The following is a 20,747-nucleotide window of genomic DNA, read 5'->3' as shown; positions in this document are numbered from 1 at the left end:
TACTCAAGGTTGCATGATTGGGCAATCCAGAGGCATTATGATATTCTCTGTTTTATTCTCAATTATTTTCCTAATAATTCCAAGCATTCTGTTGGCTTTCTTTGTTGCTGCTGCAGAACTAAGCAGAAGATTTCAAAGTATTATCAACCATGACACCTAGATCCTTTTCCTGAATTGTGACTCCTAATGTGAACCCTGCATTGTGTAGATATAATTTGGATTACTCTTCCCTAAGTGCATCACTTAACATTTGTCCACATTTAATTTTGCCATTTCCATGCCCAGTCTTGTTGATTATACCACCCGGGTTCAATCCCCGGCCCTTTCCACCATTGCCGAACATACTGCTGGTATGGAAAAATACCAGCAGGCCCCAGAACACAAACCTGGGACCTTGAAGGCCAGATGCCAAAGAAGAAAGCTATAAAACTGTTTTTGCAGGAACTCACAGACACCAGAGACACAACAGGATGGGGCAGGAGATATCGCAGAGGGTACGCAAATAGTCTGTGGGAAAGAATGCAGGGGGGAGAAAGATAAGGGGAGACAAATAACAGCTGCCTGTAGGCAGACAGCGTAACAATATAGTGGTGTGAAGCATGCAAGCAGAAATCAGATAATTAGCTGACATTGGATTTTTCACCTATATAAGCAAAGCTGGTATGTAGTAGGACTGGCGAGGATTTTGTATCTGTTGCAGAGCCCAGCGCTGAGCTCTTTATTATGTAAGTATATATTTGCTATATTTGCTTCCTGTGTACTGTTTGCTTCCTGAGTATTGATCTGTTTTGTGTATGAATAGCATATGATTTCCAATAAAGAATATAAATTAAAAGTAGAATCAGAGTTGTTCTTATAAACTATTTTACCTCTGAAGTAGACTTTTAAACAGTCTCCAGGTTTTGCAAGGTCCTCTTGCAATTTTTCACAATCCTCTTGTGATTTAAGAACTTTGAATAATTTTATGTCATTGGCAAATTTGATCACCTCACTTGTTGTTCCCATTTCCAGGTCATTTATTAATATATTAAAAAGCAGTGGTCCCTGAAAGATCCCTGGGGCCACTCCACTATTCACTTTTCTTCATTGGGTAAATTTACCATTTAGCCTTGTTCCTCTGTTTTCTATTTTTTTTAACAAGTTTGCAGTCCACAATAGGACTTCATTCCCTCTCCCATGACTTTTTAATTTCCTATGAAGTATCTCATGAGGGACTTTGTCAAATGCTTTCTAGATATCCAGATACACTATATCAACTGGCTCACCTTTATCCACATGTTTATTTAAATCCTCAAAAAATGTAGCAGATTGGTGAGGCAAGACTTCCCTTGGCCAAATCCATGTTGGCTTTATTCCATTAATCTATGCCTAGCTATCTGTTAGCAGTTTTGTTCCTTTCGATGGTTTCTACCATTTTGCCTAGCATAGACATCAGACTCCCTGTCTGTAGTTTCCTGGATCACCCTTGATCTCTTTTTAACATTGGCATTATATTGGCAGCCCTCCAGCCTTCAAGTACCATAGTCAATTTTAATGATAGTTTTCAAATTACTAATAGGTTTGCAGTTTCATTTTTCAGTTCTCTCAGCACTCTGGGATGTACACCATCTGGTCCAGGTGATTTGCTACTATTTAGTTTGTCAATTTATTCTATTACATCTTCCAAGTAGATTGAGATTTGTTTCAGTTCTGCTGAATCATCACCTTTTAATATTATTTCTGGCATGGGTATATCTCTTACATCTTCCTCATTGAAGACGAAAGCAAATAATTCAGTGGCTCTGCTATGGCTTTGTCATCCCTAAGTGCCTCTCTTACCCCTTAATCATCTAATGGTCCAACTGACTCCCTTACTTGCTTTTTATTTTGAATGTACATTAAAAAGCTTTTCGACCACAGAACAACACAAGATAAGTGATGTTAAAGGCTTCATTTTTGGCCATTCTAAATGCAACAATTTTTGAAGTGGACATTTAATCATAAAGAGCTACACCAGACTGAGGTACCTAATGATTTTGAAGCCCAAGGCTCACAGACACGATAGCTAAACTATCTATTAGCATCGTATGAAGGTACACTCGGACTTCAATTGATATTCCTCATATAACAGGTCTAATATTAGTTGTGCTATACACTCTGACACCTTATTTTTTAGATTTCTAGCATTTGTATATAGATATTTCAAAGTATGTTTTTTGTTTATATTAACAACCTGCTTATCAGTTAACAGGGGTAATTTGAAATTTTCTAATCTGTCTGGTCTTTACTTAAAGGCACCTTGTCCACTTCAGAATTTATTGCAACCTCTCTTTTGGGCTGCTCTAATTTCCTTAGTATCCTTCAAAGATACATAATTCCGAACGACGCACATTTGAGCAACTGTCAACTTTCCCTATCATCTAGTTTAAAAGCTGCTCTATCTCTTTTTTAAAGGTTAGAGCCAGCAGCCTGGTTCCAATCTGATTCAGGTGGAGCCCATCTTTTCAGAAAATGGCCCCCCTTTCCCAAAATGATGTCCAGGTCTTAATAAACCTAAAACCCTCTTCCCTGCATTGAGAATTGGAGCTCTGCCTGCCTCTGGGTTCCTATACTTAAATTATGCTAACCTGACTGAGAAAAATATCAATATAAAAAACAAGTTCTCACGGAAAATTAATATAGTGGACAAGCAAAAGTCAATATATGTAACCAAGTGACCATCATGAAGCACCAGGTTCAGTTAGTATCCCTTATTCCACAACCCTCTGGGAGCCTGAAGTCTGCATCACTCATTGTGACATAAGAACATGCCATACTGGGTCAGACCAAGGGTCCATCAAGCCCAGCATCCTGTTTCCAACAGTGGCTAATCCAGGCCATAAGAACCTGGCAAGTACCCAAAAACTAAGTCTATTCCATGTTACCGTTGCTAGTAATAGCAATGGTTATTATCTAAGTCAACTTAATTAATAGCAGGTAATGGACTTCTTCTCCAAGAACTTATCCAATCCTTTTTTAGACACAGCTATACTAACTGCACTAATCGCATCTTCTGGCAACAAATTCCAGAGTTTAGTTGTGTGTTGAGTGAAAAAGAACTTTCTTTGATTAGTTTTAAATGTGCTACATGCTAACTTCATGGAGTGCCCCCTAGTCTTATTATCTGAAAGAATAAAAAAACCGATTCACATCTACCTGTTCTAGACCTCTCATGATTTTAAACACCTCTATCATATCCCCCCTCAGCCATCTCTTCTCCAAGCTGAAAAGTCCTAACCTCTTTAGTCTTTCCTCATAGGGGAGCTGTTCCATTCCCTTTATCTTTTTGGTCGCCCTTCTCTGTACCTTCTCCATCACAATTATATCTTTTTTGAGATGCGGCGACCAGAATTGTACACAGTATTCAAGGTGTGGTCTCACCATGGAGCGATACAGAGGCATTATGACATTTTCCGTTTTATTCACCATTCCCTTTCTAATAATTCCCAACATTCTGTTTGCTTTTTTGACTGCCGCAGCACACTGAACCGACGATTTCAATGTGTTGTAGGAGACCTTTGCAATCCTCTCCTGGGGGCTGCTGGGTAGTGTATACAGATGAGCCTTCCAGTCCTCTTCTGCTGCAAGGCCTCTGGAAGCTAGGGCTGTGGAGCCTGGAGTCTGAATCACTCACAGTGACCGCTGGAGTCCTCTCCTGGGGCATGTATGCAGATGATTCTTCTGGTCCTCTTCTGCTGCAAGGGCTGCGCTTCTGGATGCTGGGTCTGTGGATCCTAAAGCCTGGATTGATCACAGTGACTTCTGGAGTCCTCTCCTAGGGGACTGCAGAGTAATGTATGCAGATGAGCCTTCTGGTCCTTTTCTACTACAAGGGCTGTGTGGCTTCTAAAAGTTGGGGCTGTGGATGCTGGAGTCTGGATTGCTCACAGTGACTTCTGCAATTCTCTCCTGGGGGCTGCTGGTCATATACAGATAAGCCTTCTGGTCCTCTTCTGCTCCCAGAATGTTCCTTAGTTCCTAACAAACCTGAAACCCTCTTCCCTGCACCATCGTCTTATCCATGCATTGAGACACTGGCTCTTGGCCTGCCTTTGGGGTCCTGCACATGGGACAAGAAGCATTTCTGAGAATCAGTCCTGGAGGTTATGGTTTGCATTTCCTTCCTAAAAGCCTAAATTTAACCTCCAGAGCCTCCCTGCTGTATCTTCCTGTGTCATTGATTCCCACATGTACCACAACAGCCGTCTTCTCCCCAGCACTCTCTAAAATCTTATCTAGGTGGTGCATGAGGTTCTCTACCTTATCAAGTGATCCTCATGCCCAGCAACCATTTAGCGATCTACATTCTTAATGATTGAATCACACACTACAATAGCTACCCTAACTCTTCCCTCCTGGTCATGGACCCTTGGAGACACATCCTTGGTTCAAGAAGATAAACATTACCTGGAGGGCAGGTCTTAGCTACACGATCACTTCCTGCCATATCAACTTGAATGCCTCCTGCCAGATGACCTTGCTGTTCTAAAGCAGCACCAAGGGCTGCTAGACTGGAGCTGAAATTGCTCTATGTCACTAACGATCTTCTCTATATACCTCTCTGCCTGCCTCAGCACCTTCAGGTCTTCCACTCCAGTTTCCAGAAATTGGACTTCTCCTCTGAGAAACCAGAAGCTCTTTGAACTAGGTACATAAGAACATAAGAAATTGCCATGCTGGGTCAGACCAAGGATCCATCAAGCCCCAGCATCCTGTCTCCAACAGAAGCAGACATACAACCTCTCACCAACTAGTTAGCCCCCATCTTGCTATTGGACTTTTGTCTGCATCTTAATTTGTTGAGTTGATGAAGTTTTAAAGACTGGTAAGGATTAAGTATGTCACAGTTTAAGGGTTGCTAAATGTGATTAGATATTTAAAATTTATGTATTTAAATTTATTGAAATGTATATATATGGGGTAGATATTCAGAAAACAAGAAAAGGACACTGTGTAATATTTTTTTAGTGCTGTGACTAATAACAAATATTCATATCCTGATGAAAGTGAAACCGCATCAGCAAGCCTGACAATGGCAGTATAACAACTTGCTGTCCGGTCTACTTGTCATTTGCGGTGTGATTTTTTAGTCAAAAAATCAGGATATGAATATTTGTTATTAATCACAGCACTAAAAAAATATTACACAGTATCCTTTTCTTGTTTTTTGGTTTATTTAGACAGGACTGTGTTTTTGGGGTTCTTTATTTTTTTGTAGATATTCAAAAGCCATTTAGAAAGATAACTGAAAATTATCCATCTAAATAACTTAGCCTCAATTTTTGGCGACTTATCTGGCAGAGGCATTTCTGAGGTGGGCAGTAGGCGTTCCGGGGAAGAGTGGAGTTAGCCAGTCAACCTAACCAGCTAACTCTGGCTGCATTGCAGGCAGGTCTAAACTTAGCTGGATATACCTATCTAGCTAACTTTTAAGATAGCTAGGTATATTCAGCGGCACTGAATATACCCAATGTATCTGGCTAACTTATCTTGTCGCTCAGCACCGGAATATGGACCCCCATGTTTTTTTTAATTTGATAACTGTAATTAATGTTAGTGAATCAACAGCAAGAGGACTAAAACTAATCACTAAAAATCAGGGTTAATTTAATGGTATTTTAAGTGATTGACTTACTTTGAACTTTCCATTTAGTAGGGATGATAATCTATATATCAAAAACTGAGGAGGGTGGGGATACAAGATGCCCGCACGCTAAGGGATGTTGCTCTGTCAACTCCCTTCTTTCCATCTTAACTTTAGCTTCCTTAAGAAATGTTTTTGCTATTTCTTATTATGGGCAAGAGGAAGGGTAAAGCTAAAACATACCTGGAGGTTTCCAAAGGATCGTCTAAGAGCAGCCCAATGGACAAACATGTGTTCCGGAGTCAAGATCTTCCCCTCAGCTCCGTGGAAGCATCTTTGGGTGGCTTGCTGAGTAGTGGTCTTTCGCTGGCTGCCCCTGACTCTGAGTCATCTCTAACTCTGGAGCTGCACCGAACTCCTCCACAACCTGCCCGCCCCGCCCCCCAAGCTCAGCGCTGACAGGATGGTTTTGTCCACATCACACTTAGATGACATCATGGAGCCAATCACTTCGTTATCAGGAGGTACCCAGATTGTAGAGTTGAGCCACGGAACAGAGGGTTTGAGCGTGATGGTAGCTGAATCTCTGCCTGTTTCTCTTTCTTTAGCAACTTCATTGGATGGGACTGTTTTTAAAGAGGTACTGTTAACTCCCTTGGTTAAGCCTTCTATTATTACTCTGGATATAATTTGGGAAACTATAGCTAATCTTTCCAATCAAGTCTTTCAGTTTGTGTTACAGCAACATCAATTAGCTAATTTGTTTCAAACTTCTCATTCTCAAATGCTTGAAATTTCAATGCAGGTGGATTCTTGTGAGGCCAAGGAAGTAACACTGTAGAAATCTGTTGAAATGATCTCGATTGTTTACATATATTTGCAGAATAAGTTGGAAAAACTTAAAAATATTGTGCATCGTCAGAACAAAGAAAAGATTCACCACTCCAGTGGAGATGTTATGCAAATACTTCTTGGAGAATTTATCTATTAAGGAAAGTTTGCTTCCTCCCATCTCCAAAGCCTATTATCTTCCTATGAATCAGAAGGACCAAGAAGTGAGAGATGTTCCTGCAGATGCTGGTTTATTAGATTCATTTCATCTCTTCCTTTCTTGAGAGTTCGGATGATGAAGTTGAATCTTCTACTTTACTTGTCACCTTTGCATTAGATTCAGATCGGAATTTTATTTTGCAATTATTTTTTCATAAACGTGATGTTCCTTTTTTAGGATTCAAGATCCGTATGTTTCCAGATGTATCTAAATTAACTCAAACCAAGAGGAAATGATTTCTGTTGATGCGTCCTGCTGTTCTGAATTTGGGGACTTTGTTTTGGCTATATTTTCTATGCAAATGTGTTGTCAAATTTCAGGGTGTCAAACATGTCTTCTTTGATCCTTCCCTGCTAAATGTTTTCCTCAATGATAAATCCAGACAGCATATAACTCCCTTTTCGACAAGCCATTAATATTCCGTGACCTGTTAACGCAGTGTATTTAGAAAATTCTCTCTCTTACAGGCTGATACAGTAGAGTGTGCTCCGACGGAGCGCACTGTTAACCTGCTCTTGAACGCACGTTTTCCCTTACCCCTTATTCAGTAAGGGACAGAAAACGCGCGTCCAACCCGCAGCACCTAATAGCACCCTCAACATGCAAATGCATGTTGATGGCCCTATTAGGTATTCCCCACGATACAGAAAGTAAAATGTGCAGCCAAGCCGCACATTTTACTTTAAGAAATTAGCACCTACCCAAAGGTAGGCGCTAGTTTCTGCCGGCACCGGGAAAGTGCACAGAAAAGCAGTAAAACTGCTTTTCTGTGCACCTTCCGACTTAATATCATGGCGATATTAAGTCGGTGGTCCCAAAGGGTAAAAAAAAAAAAAATTTAAAATGGGCTGGCGGCTGTCGGGCCAAAAACCGGACGCTCAGTTTTGCCGGAGTCCAGTTTCCGAGCCCGTGCCTGTCAGTGGGCTCGAGAACTGACGCCGGCAAAATTGAGTGTCGGCTGTCAAACCCGCTGAGAGCTGCCGCTCCGGGCTAAAAGGAGGCGCTATGGACGCGCTAGTGTACCTAGCGCCTCCTTTTGCCTCTTTCTACCGCACCACCTAATTTGCATACTGTATCGCACGCACTGGCGAATGGCCAGTGCGCGCACCGGGAGAGCGGGCATTCGTCCGCTCTCCAGCGGACTTTCCTGAATCGGCCTGTTAGTAATTGATTGATCTATTTTTTTTCTTCCTTTTTTCTATTTCTTCTCTTCATTTCTCTGGATACCCTCCTTAATTTGTGGTCTGACAAGGTACTATGAGATATATTTCCTAATGATATTGTTTCTTCTTTTTTGTATTCAGTCATCTCTATTGTACCATTTCTAGTCTAGTTGTATTTACTTGTTAATATTTCAAAATTAATAAATAGTTAAAAAAAAACAAAAAAACAACTGAGGAAGGTGAGAATCAAACTACTAACCAGTTGTCCAGGAACCACTACTTTCACCTTCTCAAATCAAGTAAGTGACCTTTGCAAACATAATTCGAACACTGGCAAAGTCAAAACTTTCCACCATCAGATGAAGTTTCTGCTATTAGCACACCCTCTAGACTGAGGGAGTAGAACTACTACAGTAGCATATAATTTTAAATAGGGAGACAAAGATAGAATAAAATTAGTTACTAAAAAAAATTAAAAGGAGCAGTTAATAAAGTTAAAAGTTGCAGCATGGTTATTGTTTAAAAATACCATCTTTGAAGTCCAAATAAAATGTATCCCATGGATTGAAAAAGGTCAAAGGAAGACCAGATGACTGCCAGCATGGTTTGATGGTAAGGTAAAGAGGCAGTTAAAGCCAAAAAGGCATCATTCAAAAAGTGGAAAGCAGACCCAAATGAGGAAAATAGGAAAGAGCACAAGTTAGATATAGTAGTAAGACAGTCCAAAGGAGGATTTGGGAAGACAATTGCCAAGAAGCAAAAACTAATAGTAAAAACATTTCAAGTACATTCTAAGCAAAAAATGCCTGAAAAGTAGTCATTTGTGTTTCTAGATGACAGGGGTAAAAGGGGTGATCAGGGAAAACAAAGAAATATCAGAAAAACCAAATTAATTTTTTACCTCTGTCTTTACTGAAGAGGATGTTGGAAACATGCTGGCAGGAAAAAACCATATGGCCTATCTAGTCTGCCCATTTCCACCAGGTATTTAGTTTTACAATCCCTAGCACTCCCTCTGAGATCTTCTGTACTTAACCCACACTTTCTTGAATTCAGATACTGTCTTTCTCTCCACCATCTTCACTAGAAGGCTCTATCATGCATCCAATATCTGTTGCATATTTTGGTATTATCTGCAAAAATACAAACCTTTCCTGATAATTCTTCTGTTATGTTACTCACAAGAATGTTAGAAAGAACCTGTCCAATTACCAATCCCTGAATATACAGATAGATGTGGCTTAATGGGGAAGAGTCAACATGGTTTTAGCATAAGAACATACATAAGAACATAAGATATGCCATACTGGGTCAGACCAAGGGTCCAGCCCAGTATCCTGTTTCTAACAGTGGCCAATCCAAGTCACAAGTACCTGGCAAGTACCCAAACATAAGCTACTATTGTATTTGTATTTGTATTTAAAGAATTTATTAATCGCTTAACACAAATGGCCTAAGTGATATACAAAATTGACATACATAGTAATAAAAACACAAAAATTTCACAAAAACTAGAACAGTCAATCATTATAAAATATATAAAATAATAAAAAATATCACATTTAAATATGAGATGAAACATATTCACTTCAATACAATACTCATCAACACAGAAGCAAATGAAATTCAAAACATTGCGTTACAAATTAAACGCACGGGCAAGGAGAAATTCTTTATAGGAAGATTTAAATTTCTTAACATCATCCATAGATCTCAATTCTATAGGGATTGAATTCCATTGAGAGGGTGCCGCAATTGAAAAGGAAGTCTCTCTGGTACTGAACAAGCGAGCTTGACGAATAGAAGGAACTTCAAGATTATTTAACTGCGAGGATCTCAAGCATCTCACTGGTTTATATATTCTCAGTAAAGCATTAAACCAATGTGACGAGTTGGAATTACATAGTTTGAAGACAATTAAACCTATTTTGAAAGAAATCCGGTCGCAGACAGGTAACCAATTAAGGTTACAAAGCACTGGTGAAATTCTATCGAAACGTTTTAGATTGGAAACCAACCTGGCGGCTGAATTCAGTAAAAGCTGAATAGACTGAATTTGACATTTTGGTAGCCCAATGTAAAGTCCATTACAATAATCAATATGCGGAAATATGAGCGCACGAACGACAGTCAGGAAATCCTTCTCATAAAGCAAATGACGTAATCCAATTAGTAAACGCAATTTAAAAAAACCAATTTTGATGAGCGTTCTAATTTGGGGTTTGAAAGATAAGTTGGAATCCAGGAGAAAACCCAAACTCTTAATCGGAGACAAAAGAGAATATGAAATATTGTTGATAGACAAAGAATTCTGGATAGGAGTAGATAGTGATCGATGAATTAACAACATAGTAGTCTTATTAATGTTAAGAAGTAGTTTATTATGTTTCAACCAGCGATTAATTGTGTCTAAACAAAAGGTAAGAGAGTCTACTGTTTCCTGCCATGACTTCTTTACTTTGATATAAAATTGTATATCATCTGCATATAACTTGAAGCCATCAGTAATGATGGCTAAAAGTTTAGCAATTGATTATTAATTACATCATAGCAGTTTATGGATTTATCTTCTAGAAACTTATCCAAACCTTTTTAAACCCAGTTATGCTAACTGCTGTAACCACATCCTTTGGCAATGAATTCCAGAGCTTAACTATGTGCTGAGTGAAAAAGAATTTTTTTCGATTTGTTTTAAATGAGCTACTCGCTAACTTCATGGAGTGCCCCCTGGTCCATCTATTATCTGAGAGAGTAAATAACTGATTTACATTAACTTGTTCAAGTCCTTTCATGATTTTCTAGACTTCTATCATATCCCCCCTCAGTTATCTCTTCTTCAAACTGAACTTTAGCCAATCCTCAGTCATCTCTTCTTCAAAACATCTTTTGCCAATCCTCATAGGGCAACTGTTCCATGTCCCATATCATTTTGGTCGCACTTCTCTGCACTTTCTCCAGTGCAGCTATATCCTTTTTGAGATGTGGTGACCAGAAGTGCATTCAGTATTCAAGGTACAGTCTCACCATGGAGCGATACAGAGGCATTATGACATCCTCTGTTTTATCTTCCATTCCCTTCTTAATTCCTAACATTCTGTTTGCTTTTTTGATTGCCACAGCACACTGGGCCGACATCTTCCAGGTTCACTGTGTTTTGGTTCAGTTTATCTGAATCATCACCCTTGAAAACCTTCTCCGGAATGGGTATCTCTTCATTATACTCTTCAGTAAACACTGAAGCAAAGAAATCATTTAATCTTTCCATGATAGCCTTATCTTCTCTACGTGCCCCTTTAACCTCTTGGTCATCCAATGGTCCAACTGACTCCCTTGCAGGCTTTCTGCTTCGGATATATTTTTTAAACGCTTTTATTGTGAGTTTTTGCCTCCATGGTCAACTTCTTTTCAAATTTTCTCTTAGCCTGTCTTATCAGTGTCTTACATTTAACTTGCTTATGCTTTATCCTATTTTCTTCTGATGGATCTGTCTTCCAGTTTTTGAAGGAAGATCTTTTGGCTAAAATAGCCTCTTTCACCTCACCTTTTAACCATGCCGGTAATCATTTTGCCTTCCTTCCACCTTTCTTAATGCACGGAATACATCTGGTCTGTGCTTCTAGGATGGTATTTTTTAACGTCTATGCCTGTTGCACAATTTTTACCTTTGTTGCTACACCTTTCAGTTTTCTTCTATTTTTCTCATTTTGTCAAAGTTTCCCTTTTGAAAGTTTAGCGCTAGTGCTGTGGATTTACATACTGTCCCCCTTCCAGTCATTAATTCAAATTTGATCATATTGTGATCACTATTGCCAAGTGGCCCCAGCCCTGTTACCTCTCTCACCAAATCCTGCACTCCACTGAGAGTTAGACCTAAAATTGCTCCCTCTCTCATCGGCTCCTGAACCAATTGCTCCATAAAACTGTCTTTTATTCAATCCAGGAACTTTATCTCTCTAGCATGCCCTGATGTTTCACTTACCCAATCAATGCTGGAGTAATTGAAATCTCCCATTAATACTGCACTACCAGGTTGGTTAGCTTTCCTAATTTCTCTTAGCATTTCATTGTCCATCTAACCATTTTGACCAGGTGGATGGTAGTATACTCCTATCACTGTTCTCTTCCCTTACACGCCATGGATTTCTATCCATAAAGATTCCATTGTACATTTAGGGGCAGATTTTCAAAGGGTTACGCGCATAACCCCCGAAAAGCTGCCCCTTCCACCCCCTGTGCGCGCCGAGCCTATCTTGCATAGGCTCAGTGGTGCAAGCAAAGTTGTCCTGGGGCTTTCCTGGGGAGCGTGTCGGGGGTGTGTCGCGGCGGTGCATCATCGGGGGCATTCTGGGGGTGGGGCCATGGGCGTGGTTCTGGCCAGGGGCGTGGCCACGGCCTCTGGACCAGCCCCCATACTGGAACATGGCGCGCCAGGAGCCGGCCGGTGCGAGCAAGTTACGCCTGCCTCAGGCCGGGTTGCGCGAACAAATCTACTCCCGCGTGCACCTTTTAAAATCTACTCCTTAGTCTCATGCAGGATCTTTATCCTGTTAGACTCTATGCCATCCTGGACATAAAGCACCACCCCACTACCAAGATGCTCCTCTCTGTCATTGCGATATAATTTGTACCCTGGAATAGCAATATCCCATTGGTTATCCTCTTTCCACCATGATAGCCTTACAAATCTATTGGATTTTGTTGAACAGCAATAGAAGACAAAAATTGAGAGGGGAAGTGTTATGAATGAAAATAGGGAGGTGCTTAAAGGAAACCATGTGTGGTGATTAGCAGCATAAGTGGCAAGAATTTCAGAACATGGAACAGAAGGGAATATTAGGAAGGTTTGGAAGGGGAATTGAGTTAAACAGGTAATGAATGATGACATGAGCTGCAGCTTTTATGTTTACCTTGAGCGATCAAATTGCTGAAGAGGTGGGACTACCTAGAATTGGATTTTTGTAGAACTGAAGAGATGGAAGCTACAAGCTTTGACTAGTATTTAATCCAGGCTTTTGAATAGAACATTGACTTTAAGCAGCCTTCACATTTTTTAATCTATTTTTTTCCCTTTTTATATTTTTCTCACACCCTAAAAAGCATACAATACCTGAACAACATATGTGCCCTCAACCCTAGGAGTCACTACAGTGGTAGCAGCCATTTTCTCTGCCTCCTCAGGCTTGAGCACATCACCTCATGGCACACTCAAACCCAGTTGGGCCCAACATATAGGAAACTCAAACTAGAAATTCCTGTGCCTCAGAGCACAATTTGCAAACATGACTTCATTTCAAAATGGGATTTTTGAAGTATTTCATTTTCCTTCTAGCCCTTTAAAAATGTATATAACATTGGCCTTCCTCTACTCTTCAGTAGCTAACATTTCCTGAAGAGCGTATTGCAATCTTCTTAAAGATGCTATTTAAGTCCTAAGCAACATTATACATTACTCTGCTCATTAATCTGGTCATTCCCGAAATGTCAATCACATAAGCTTGATTTTGTAGCTATAACTTACTTAGGTACAAATAGCATGCATCCCACACACTTTAAGACGTGATGTAACATCTTCAAATGTTTCTCTGACGTTCTGTTAATGGGGAAGAATGCTTTTCATCTGGAACACAAGTGCTATGGCATTAAAGTCCAGTTTACATATTCAGAACAGGCATATTCATATTGTATCAAAAATGTGCAAGAATTATTTAATAGCGGTTTAATTAACTGCTTGCTTCTGTTTCTAATCCATTAATTTTTTAGTTCATCCATGGCCATTTTTGTACTTAATTTAGTTAAGAAGCTTTAGTTGGCAGTTCTTTGGCAGGAAGTGTCTATTTGAAAAAAATATTTCTCCATAAAATAGTGAGAAATATCGCCTTCAAAAACATCAATTTGTTTAAAAAGGAATTCTTTATCTTTTCATGTCATTTCAGCAACATCTCCTTGCTTCTCGTCAGCTATAAATGACGTTGAGCAAAGCCAAAAATGGTTATGAATCATTGAAGTTGGCAAACTCAGCAGGGCTTCTGTGGCATGCAACTGTTACATTGAATTTTGTGAGAATAGTATTAAACATTTGCACTAATTAGAGGTATATGTTTTTTAGGTATTCTTTTCACAAAAAAAACTTCATATTCAGTTTGTGTTAGTCTATCTGTCTTCCTTTTTTCTGCAGTGCTTGTCATATGGGGTGCTTTGGCAGCAGGAAATGAGGCATTCTGCAGCTATGGGAGATCAGGGATAACTTCTGTTATCATAGGAAGGAAGGAAGAGGTTGCTGGTGAGAGACAACACTGGAGCTTCTCTCTGCAGTCTCATAGGGACACGTCCCAATGTGTTAAAATCTGCTGTGCCCTTGACTAATCAAGCTAATGTTATGTACGAGACATTTGATGGCTGGTTAGAGTTTTCATAAGACATTTTTATTAATGAGACCTCTGATAATTTGTCAGTTGTGAGAGTTTGAAAGTATCCTTCAGGGACTTTATTATGTGTACAAATGTCTCTTCAACTGAGCTTTAAATTTTCAATAGACTAGAGCTTTCTTTAGGTTCTCCACACAGTGCAGACTGACTGGGTTTAAAAAGCATTTGTTAAGCAGTAGCAGTGTGGTCTATGTATTTTATACAGAATCAGGCAGATCAATTAAAGCAGTGGGAAAAACAGGCGCTCAGTGTTGAGCGCCCTCTTTCGTAACCCGCACCCAGCCACCTCTCCTGGCTGCGCGATAGAATATTTAAATGAGGGGTCACGCTGCCAAAGAGGTGCTAGGGACAAATATGCATTCCTAGCGCCTCCTTGGCAGTGGGCGCCCAGGAGAAGTTGGCTGTCAGCGGGTTAGGAAAATAGATGCTCGTTCATTGAGCATCCTTTTCCCTAACCTGACCATGGCAGACCTTTTTTTTTTTTTTTTTTTACTTTGTCCTTTTTGTTCCTCCAACTTAATATCGCCACGATATTAAGTCGGAGGAAGTACAGAAAAGCAATATTTTCTGCTTTTCTTTCCTTTTTTTTTTTTGAGCTGTTCTGAAATAAATGCCTGCTCTGAGCAGGCGTTAATTTCTGAGGGTAAAAATGTGCGCACTTTTTTTTTTTTTTTGTTTGAGGGAGAATATCATGTGATGAGTGCTATTAGTTTCACGGGAGGGTTGAACGCGCGTTTTGGACGTGCTAATCCCCTTATGGAATAAGGGATATTGGATGCGCATCCACAACCCACATCCAATCGCTGGTTAAGCAGTGCACTTGGCCTGTATGTATGTATATGTGAGTGGGTGTGGGTGTGTATGTATATATATATATTTATGTATATATATATATATATGATTATACATAAATTTGAACTCCCATATATATACAGTATGGGTTACAAATATCTTTAATGACTTTCTATATATAAGTACATTTCTATATAAAAAATGGAAACCCTTAAATGTGTATACAGTAAAAGATAGTATTTTATAACTATTCAATAATGAAAGCAAAGATTTTACAAGAAATGTTCATACTTTTTGTTATGAATGAGTTAGAATTATAATGGCATGTATCGCACCATTATTAGAAGCAATGATAAACTGATGGACAAAATACAACAGAGGATGTTTTAAATAATTCTTACTCATAAGAAACTATTTTCAAGGTAGCGAATGTTTCTATAGAGGATTTTTAGAATGGAACCTGGGAACAATGGACTGCATGAATGATTGCCTTATTTTACTGTGGTATTCTAGGTGAAACAAGGGCCTTCCCTTTTCGCCGCGAATGGCACTCCGGGCCTTCATCTTCACTGCAAATGGAGCATGTGCCGTGGGACACGATCCATTCGCAGCATGCCGGGAGCTCCTCTGTTATTTTCTGCTCAGAATTTGGCAATTCTGCACAGGGGGAATTCTGTGCAAATTCTGCGTTCCGCAGTAGCGCAGAATTCCCCCAGGAGTAAACATTTAACACATTCTTCCATATTGGAATGAAATCTGGGTTTAAACAGGATAGGACAAAATTTCAGTATAAACCCTATATCTCCAGTTCTCTAACACACACTGCAACAACAGAAATTTTCCCAACAATGGGTGCAAAGCAGAGTTGGGATATTTTCCCTTACAGCTCACCATACAAATATATTCAAATTCTGTGGTCATCTCTGTAACCACAACACAGCATCCTTCCTCTGTTAGACACCCTGTGAAGTTACATGAAACCCTGCAAAAGTGACACTCAGAAGCTAAATAACAAATCTACCATACCATAATAGCAGTAACTCACAAGATTCAGAATGTAATAACCCTTCCTATGAAAATAAAACAGGCCCTAGAACACCATCACACCTCCTATTAGGATAACAGAACAAGTCAGACTGCTATAGATCCCTACACAGAAACTACACTCAGAAGACTCTCTCTCCTTTATTGCACACAGAAGACTTTTAACTAATACAGGGGCCAATGCAATATCGTGCACTCAGGCTAGCACACAGCTTAACCAGCAATTGGACTCACATTTTGGATGTGCTAGGGCTAACACCCAATGCAATGAGAGGATTAGTGTGTCCAAACTCATGTGTAGCTAATAACGCTCATCACATGTAAATGCCATGTAGAAACAGGCTATTAGTTATTACCCCCGATGCAAAAAATTGCCATGCGCCTGACCACGCACTTTTTAACAAGGCAAATTTAACGCCAACTCCAGAGCTGGCGTTAAGTCATGCCTCGCGTCAAAGGCTCACTAAAAAAAAACAAAAATCCTGCTTTCAGTGGTGGTTCCTACTTTTAGTATCGTTGTGATACTAAGTAGGAGGAACCACACAAAGCAGTAACATGGGGGGAAAAAAAAAATTCTTGGCGGCCAGCTCAGGAAAACGGATGATCAGTTTACCAGCGTACATTTTCCTAACCTGTAGTTGTGCGCTCAGCCACGTCTCCTGGGTGCCCGATGCCGAGGACACGGTAGGAATGCACAATTGATCTGTAGCACATCCTTTTTAGTGTGGTACCCTCATTACCATACTGTATCAGGTGCCCAGGAGACCTGGCTGTTTGAACATTAAAAAAAACGGGTGCCCAGTTTGAACACTCAGTTTTCCACACAGCTTATTGCATCAGCCCCACAGATTTAGGGACCACAAATTAGAAACAGAAGCATGCAGCCTAAAACTGAAATGTAAACACTGAGAACGTAGACTCTGCATGCAGCACAGTACCAGAAGGGGAAACAAAAAATGCATGGGTGTAGCTTGCTTATTACAGCGGTTACTACCCCTAACTAATTAAGCTAGATATTTCACTTAGACGCAGTTCCAGCACTGCTCTCTACATTAATGGTGGGGGTGGAAGGGGAATAGAACCAAAAGGTTACTATGAGCCAAGAGTAACAGATAAGTATGAGAAAAAAAAATGCGAAGCTTGCTGGGCAGACTGGATGGGCCGTTTGGTCGTCTTCTGCCGTCGTTTCTATGTTTCTATATTTCGTCCTATACTGATCAAAATACAAAAATATAAGAAATGCACATTCCCAAAGTCCACATATTCCAATCATTAAAATTGGAAAATTAAAACATTTTTCTTACCTAGTTTGTGCTTTTTATTTTTATAATCAGGGGTGTCCCAGTCTCTCTTTTTTCACTTTTTTCTTGGTCTTCGAAGTCCTTTCTCTTGTCTTCTTCCCTTCCTTTCCTATATCTGTCTCTGACATTGATCTTTCATTTTTCATCTGTTTTTTCCATTTCTTTCTAACCTGCTTCTCTATCGTTCCAAGCTAGATTTCACCTTCTCCTACCCCTTTTTCATCCTCCAATTCTAAATCTCCCTGTTATTATCTTTTATTTATCTACCACTCTCATCCCCTCCCCAACCCTCCCATTCCCCCTTCTTTCCCTCCCCAGTCTTTATTCCCCCTCTTTCACCAACTCTGTAGTCCCCAATTTCCTCCATCTATGTTCATCCCTCCCTAGCTGTCATCTACTTTCCTGTGAATCTGGTCCTTTCACCATCTCCAGTGAATGGCCTTACTCATTCCCTTTCTTCTGCCTCTTACTCCCTACCCAGCCTCCAATTCCCCCTTTCATCTCCACCTCAGCTCTTCCATTTCTATCATCTGTCACCCTTCATACATCTGTCCCTCTCAACATAAGAAGTGCATTGCTGGATTAGACCAATGGTTCATTAAGCCCAATGTTCTGTCTCTGACAATCCTGGTCATTTGGAAATATCAGAATGATCACTTCCCTCTTGCTAATTCCCAAATTCCCTCTGTTTCTCATTGCCTCTCAAACCCTCCCCAGTCCCTCTAGGTCCTTCCCAACTTCTCTCCACCCTTCTCCACTTTCTGCACTGTCTCACATGACTAGTCCATCTAACACTGTCCTGCTCATATCTCTCACCAAATCGCCTGGTCCTCTCAACCCTGAGCACCCCATCCAATCCACAAATTCCTACTTTTCCACCCAAGCCCTGAATCCATGTTCTTTTCCACTTCTCCTCTCTCCCTTCGCCTTCCCTCCCTCCTCTTGCCATCATCCTCCCCATTTTGCTCTTTCTTACACCTTCCCCTTTCATCTCTGATCTCTCTCCTTTCTTCTCCCTTACTACCCATCTCCCTCCTCCCACTCCCATCTCTCCCTAGCACTCTCTCCTCCCTCCTATTGTTGACCCCCCCCAGCTCTTCTTTTCCTTTCCTCCCCTTCCCCATCCTACTTAACCCCACCTCCCACTCACAACTTTCTCTTCCCCCATCTCCTCCTACAAATCTCCACTTCTCATCCTCTGTTTCCCACCTCCATTTTTGTCTCTCTCTCTCTCTCTCTCTCTCTCTCCTTCTTCCTCCTTTCCCACTTAGCCAGCCCAAACCCCTGATTCCTGTGTTGGGTGGACAGCTGGGCAATCAGAGCTCGTGGCACTCTGTACTGCCTTCTTTCCACTCGATCAGTTGATCAGACGTTACAATGCAGGCTGCAGGGACTCAACATGCGCAATACTGCCAGTTCCCTCAGTCGCCTTCTCCTTCTGTTCATCTGCTTCCTGTTTCAGAGTGGAGGTGCGTGAGTCGAAGGAGGAGGAGGAGGCTGCGGGGACTGGCAGGACTGCACATGCTACAAGTACCCACTGCCTGCACTGTAGTAATGATTGCTCCTTATCTGCGCAGCCAATGGAGCTGGAAAGAAGGCTGCATGAAGTGCTGCTAGTACTGCATGCTAGGCCGACCACCCTACACGGGAGTCAGGAGTTTGGGGTGATAAGCCATGGCTTGGGTGGGGCATCTTGCCACCAGTACAGTGCATGGTGAATCAGAGGAGAACAATTTTTTTTTTTGGGGGGGGGGGGGGGGGTTTGTTGGGTTTTTTTTGGTTTGTTTGTTTTTTGCAGCACCTGAGACTGAGAGCCAGGTCCTGTGTTCCCAGACCTAGCAATGCCCCTGATGGTACTCCAGCAATATGAAATGCAGTCGACTACTGGTTTTCTTATAGAGTGCAGTGTTAAGCTGTATTTCTGGGTATTATCTTGTGATTTTAGTGTTGGTTTGTTATGTTATTTTATTTCTAGTAATTTGATAAGTTTATGAATGTTAATTTACCTGTCTAGAGCTGGTGATAGAGCAGGCTAGACATTTTTTAAATAAATAAATAATACTGATGAGACGTAAACAGCAAGGTATAAAAGCTTTCTAATTATAAAGGAAATTTAACAAAAAATAATATTTTCTGAATGGAAAATTTAGATTGCTATTCAGATGTGTTAACACCATGACAAATGCATAGAAAATAAAGTAATGTGGCATCACATTCTTATAGATGAGATCAGTCTGATTTATACCCTCACTGCTGGGTTAATGCCACATCTGACAAAAACCCTTCCTCTTGTTAAGCCTCTAATTAGAACTGCTTGTCATTAGTGTGGTTTTTATTGACTGCTTATGTACTGTAATGTGGAGACCATATTTATCTATATCCTGCTATTAAGTATCCTGTATCTGTAGTGTTCATTAATGAAAATAGATTAGAAAGTGCTTGTATAACAAAGACCAAGAGATCATTCTTAAATGAACTCATTAATCCTGTTTGATAGAGAAGGTAACAGCCACCCTCACCCCGCTCTGTTCTCCTTCCTCTCCCACTTTTGAATTGTGTAATGCATATTATACAGTACCTGGATATAAGCACATTGATAAGGAGAGTGGTTGGCAGAAGGTATAAAAGGGAAGAGGTATGGTTTCTAAAGGACTTATCCACGCTTCATATAATAAGCAATAAGATCAAGTGAAGTGTAGCAATTGGCTGAGATCTTCCATATGGCAGAAGTTGTAGTAAGAGATGTTCTGATTGCAAAAATGGTATAGATCCTTTATTTGAAGTTTCTTCTGAATGTTAGTTGATTTGCAAGTCACTATATTCTTAATTGTCTCTCCCATTTTTTATCTCCCGTTTTCCATTGGTTAAGTGTTTTGAAACATAGAGAAAGGAGGCTGGGCGCTAATTTAAATGTGGGCAGGTGTCTTTGTCTTCTTTCTCTTAACCTGAGCTGATGTCACATCGTGAGCTTGCTCTGCTCTCTTCTTCCACTCTATTCCAGTTGCTACTATCATGTTAGTGACTTTGCAAGTCCAAAAAATAAGGATTATGACACATACTTATTGTAATAAAGCATATTGTAATGAATTACACACTGAAGAATGGGGTGCGGGCCTAAATACTTGCCACATGGTGGTTTATTTGGTTTCTCCAAAATGCTTGAGCTCCTCAGTTGCCTTTTCCAAATGTAGAACACAAATATATCTGTTTCCCCAATATGGCAAATTAATTTTTGATGTATATTTTTCTAAGTAGCCTAGTGGTTAGAGCAGTGGGCTATGAACCAGGAGACAGGGTTCGAATCCCATTGTTGCTCTTTGTGACTTTGGACAAGTCACTTTACCCTCCATTGCCTCAGGTACAAACTTA

At 40.4% G+C, this 20,747-nt stretch overlaps 1 protein-coding gene across 4 annotated transcripts in view; it reads left to right on the top strand.

Moving 5' to 3' along the window:
- INPP5A (inositol polyphosphate-5-phosphatase A) overlaps positions 1–20,747 on the top strand; it is a 1,124,564-nt gene that overhangs the window by 751,937 nt on the left and 351,880 nt on the right. The window lies entirely within an intron of this gene.

Source organism: Rhinatrema bivittatum, chromosome 7 (assembly GCF_901001135.1).
Source record: "Rhinatrema bivittatum chromosome 7, aRhiBiv1.1, whole genome shotgun sequence".
NCBI lineage: Eukaryota > Metazoa > Chordata > Amphibia > Gymnophiona > Rhinatrematidae > Rhinatrema > Rhinatrema bivittatum.
This window is presented reverse-complemented; position numbering and strand designations above follow the sequence as displayed.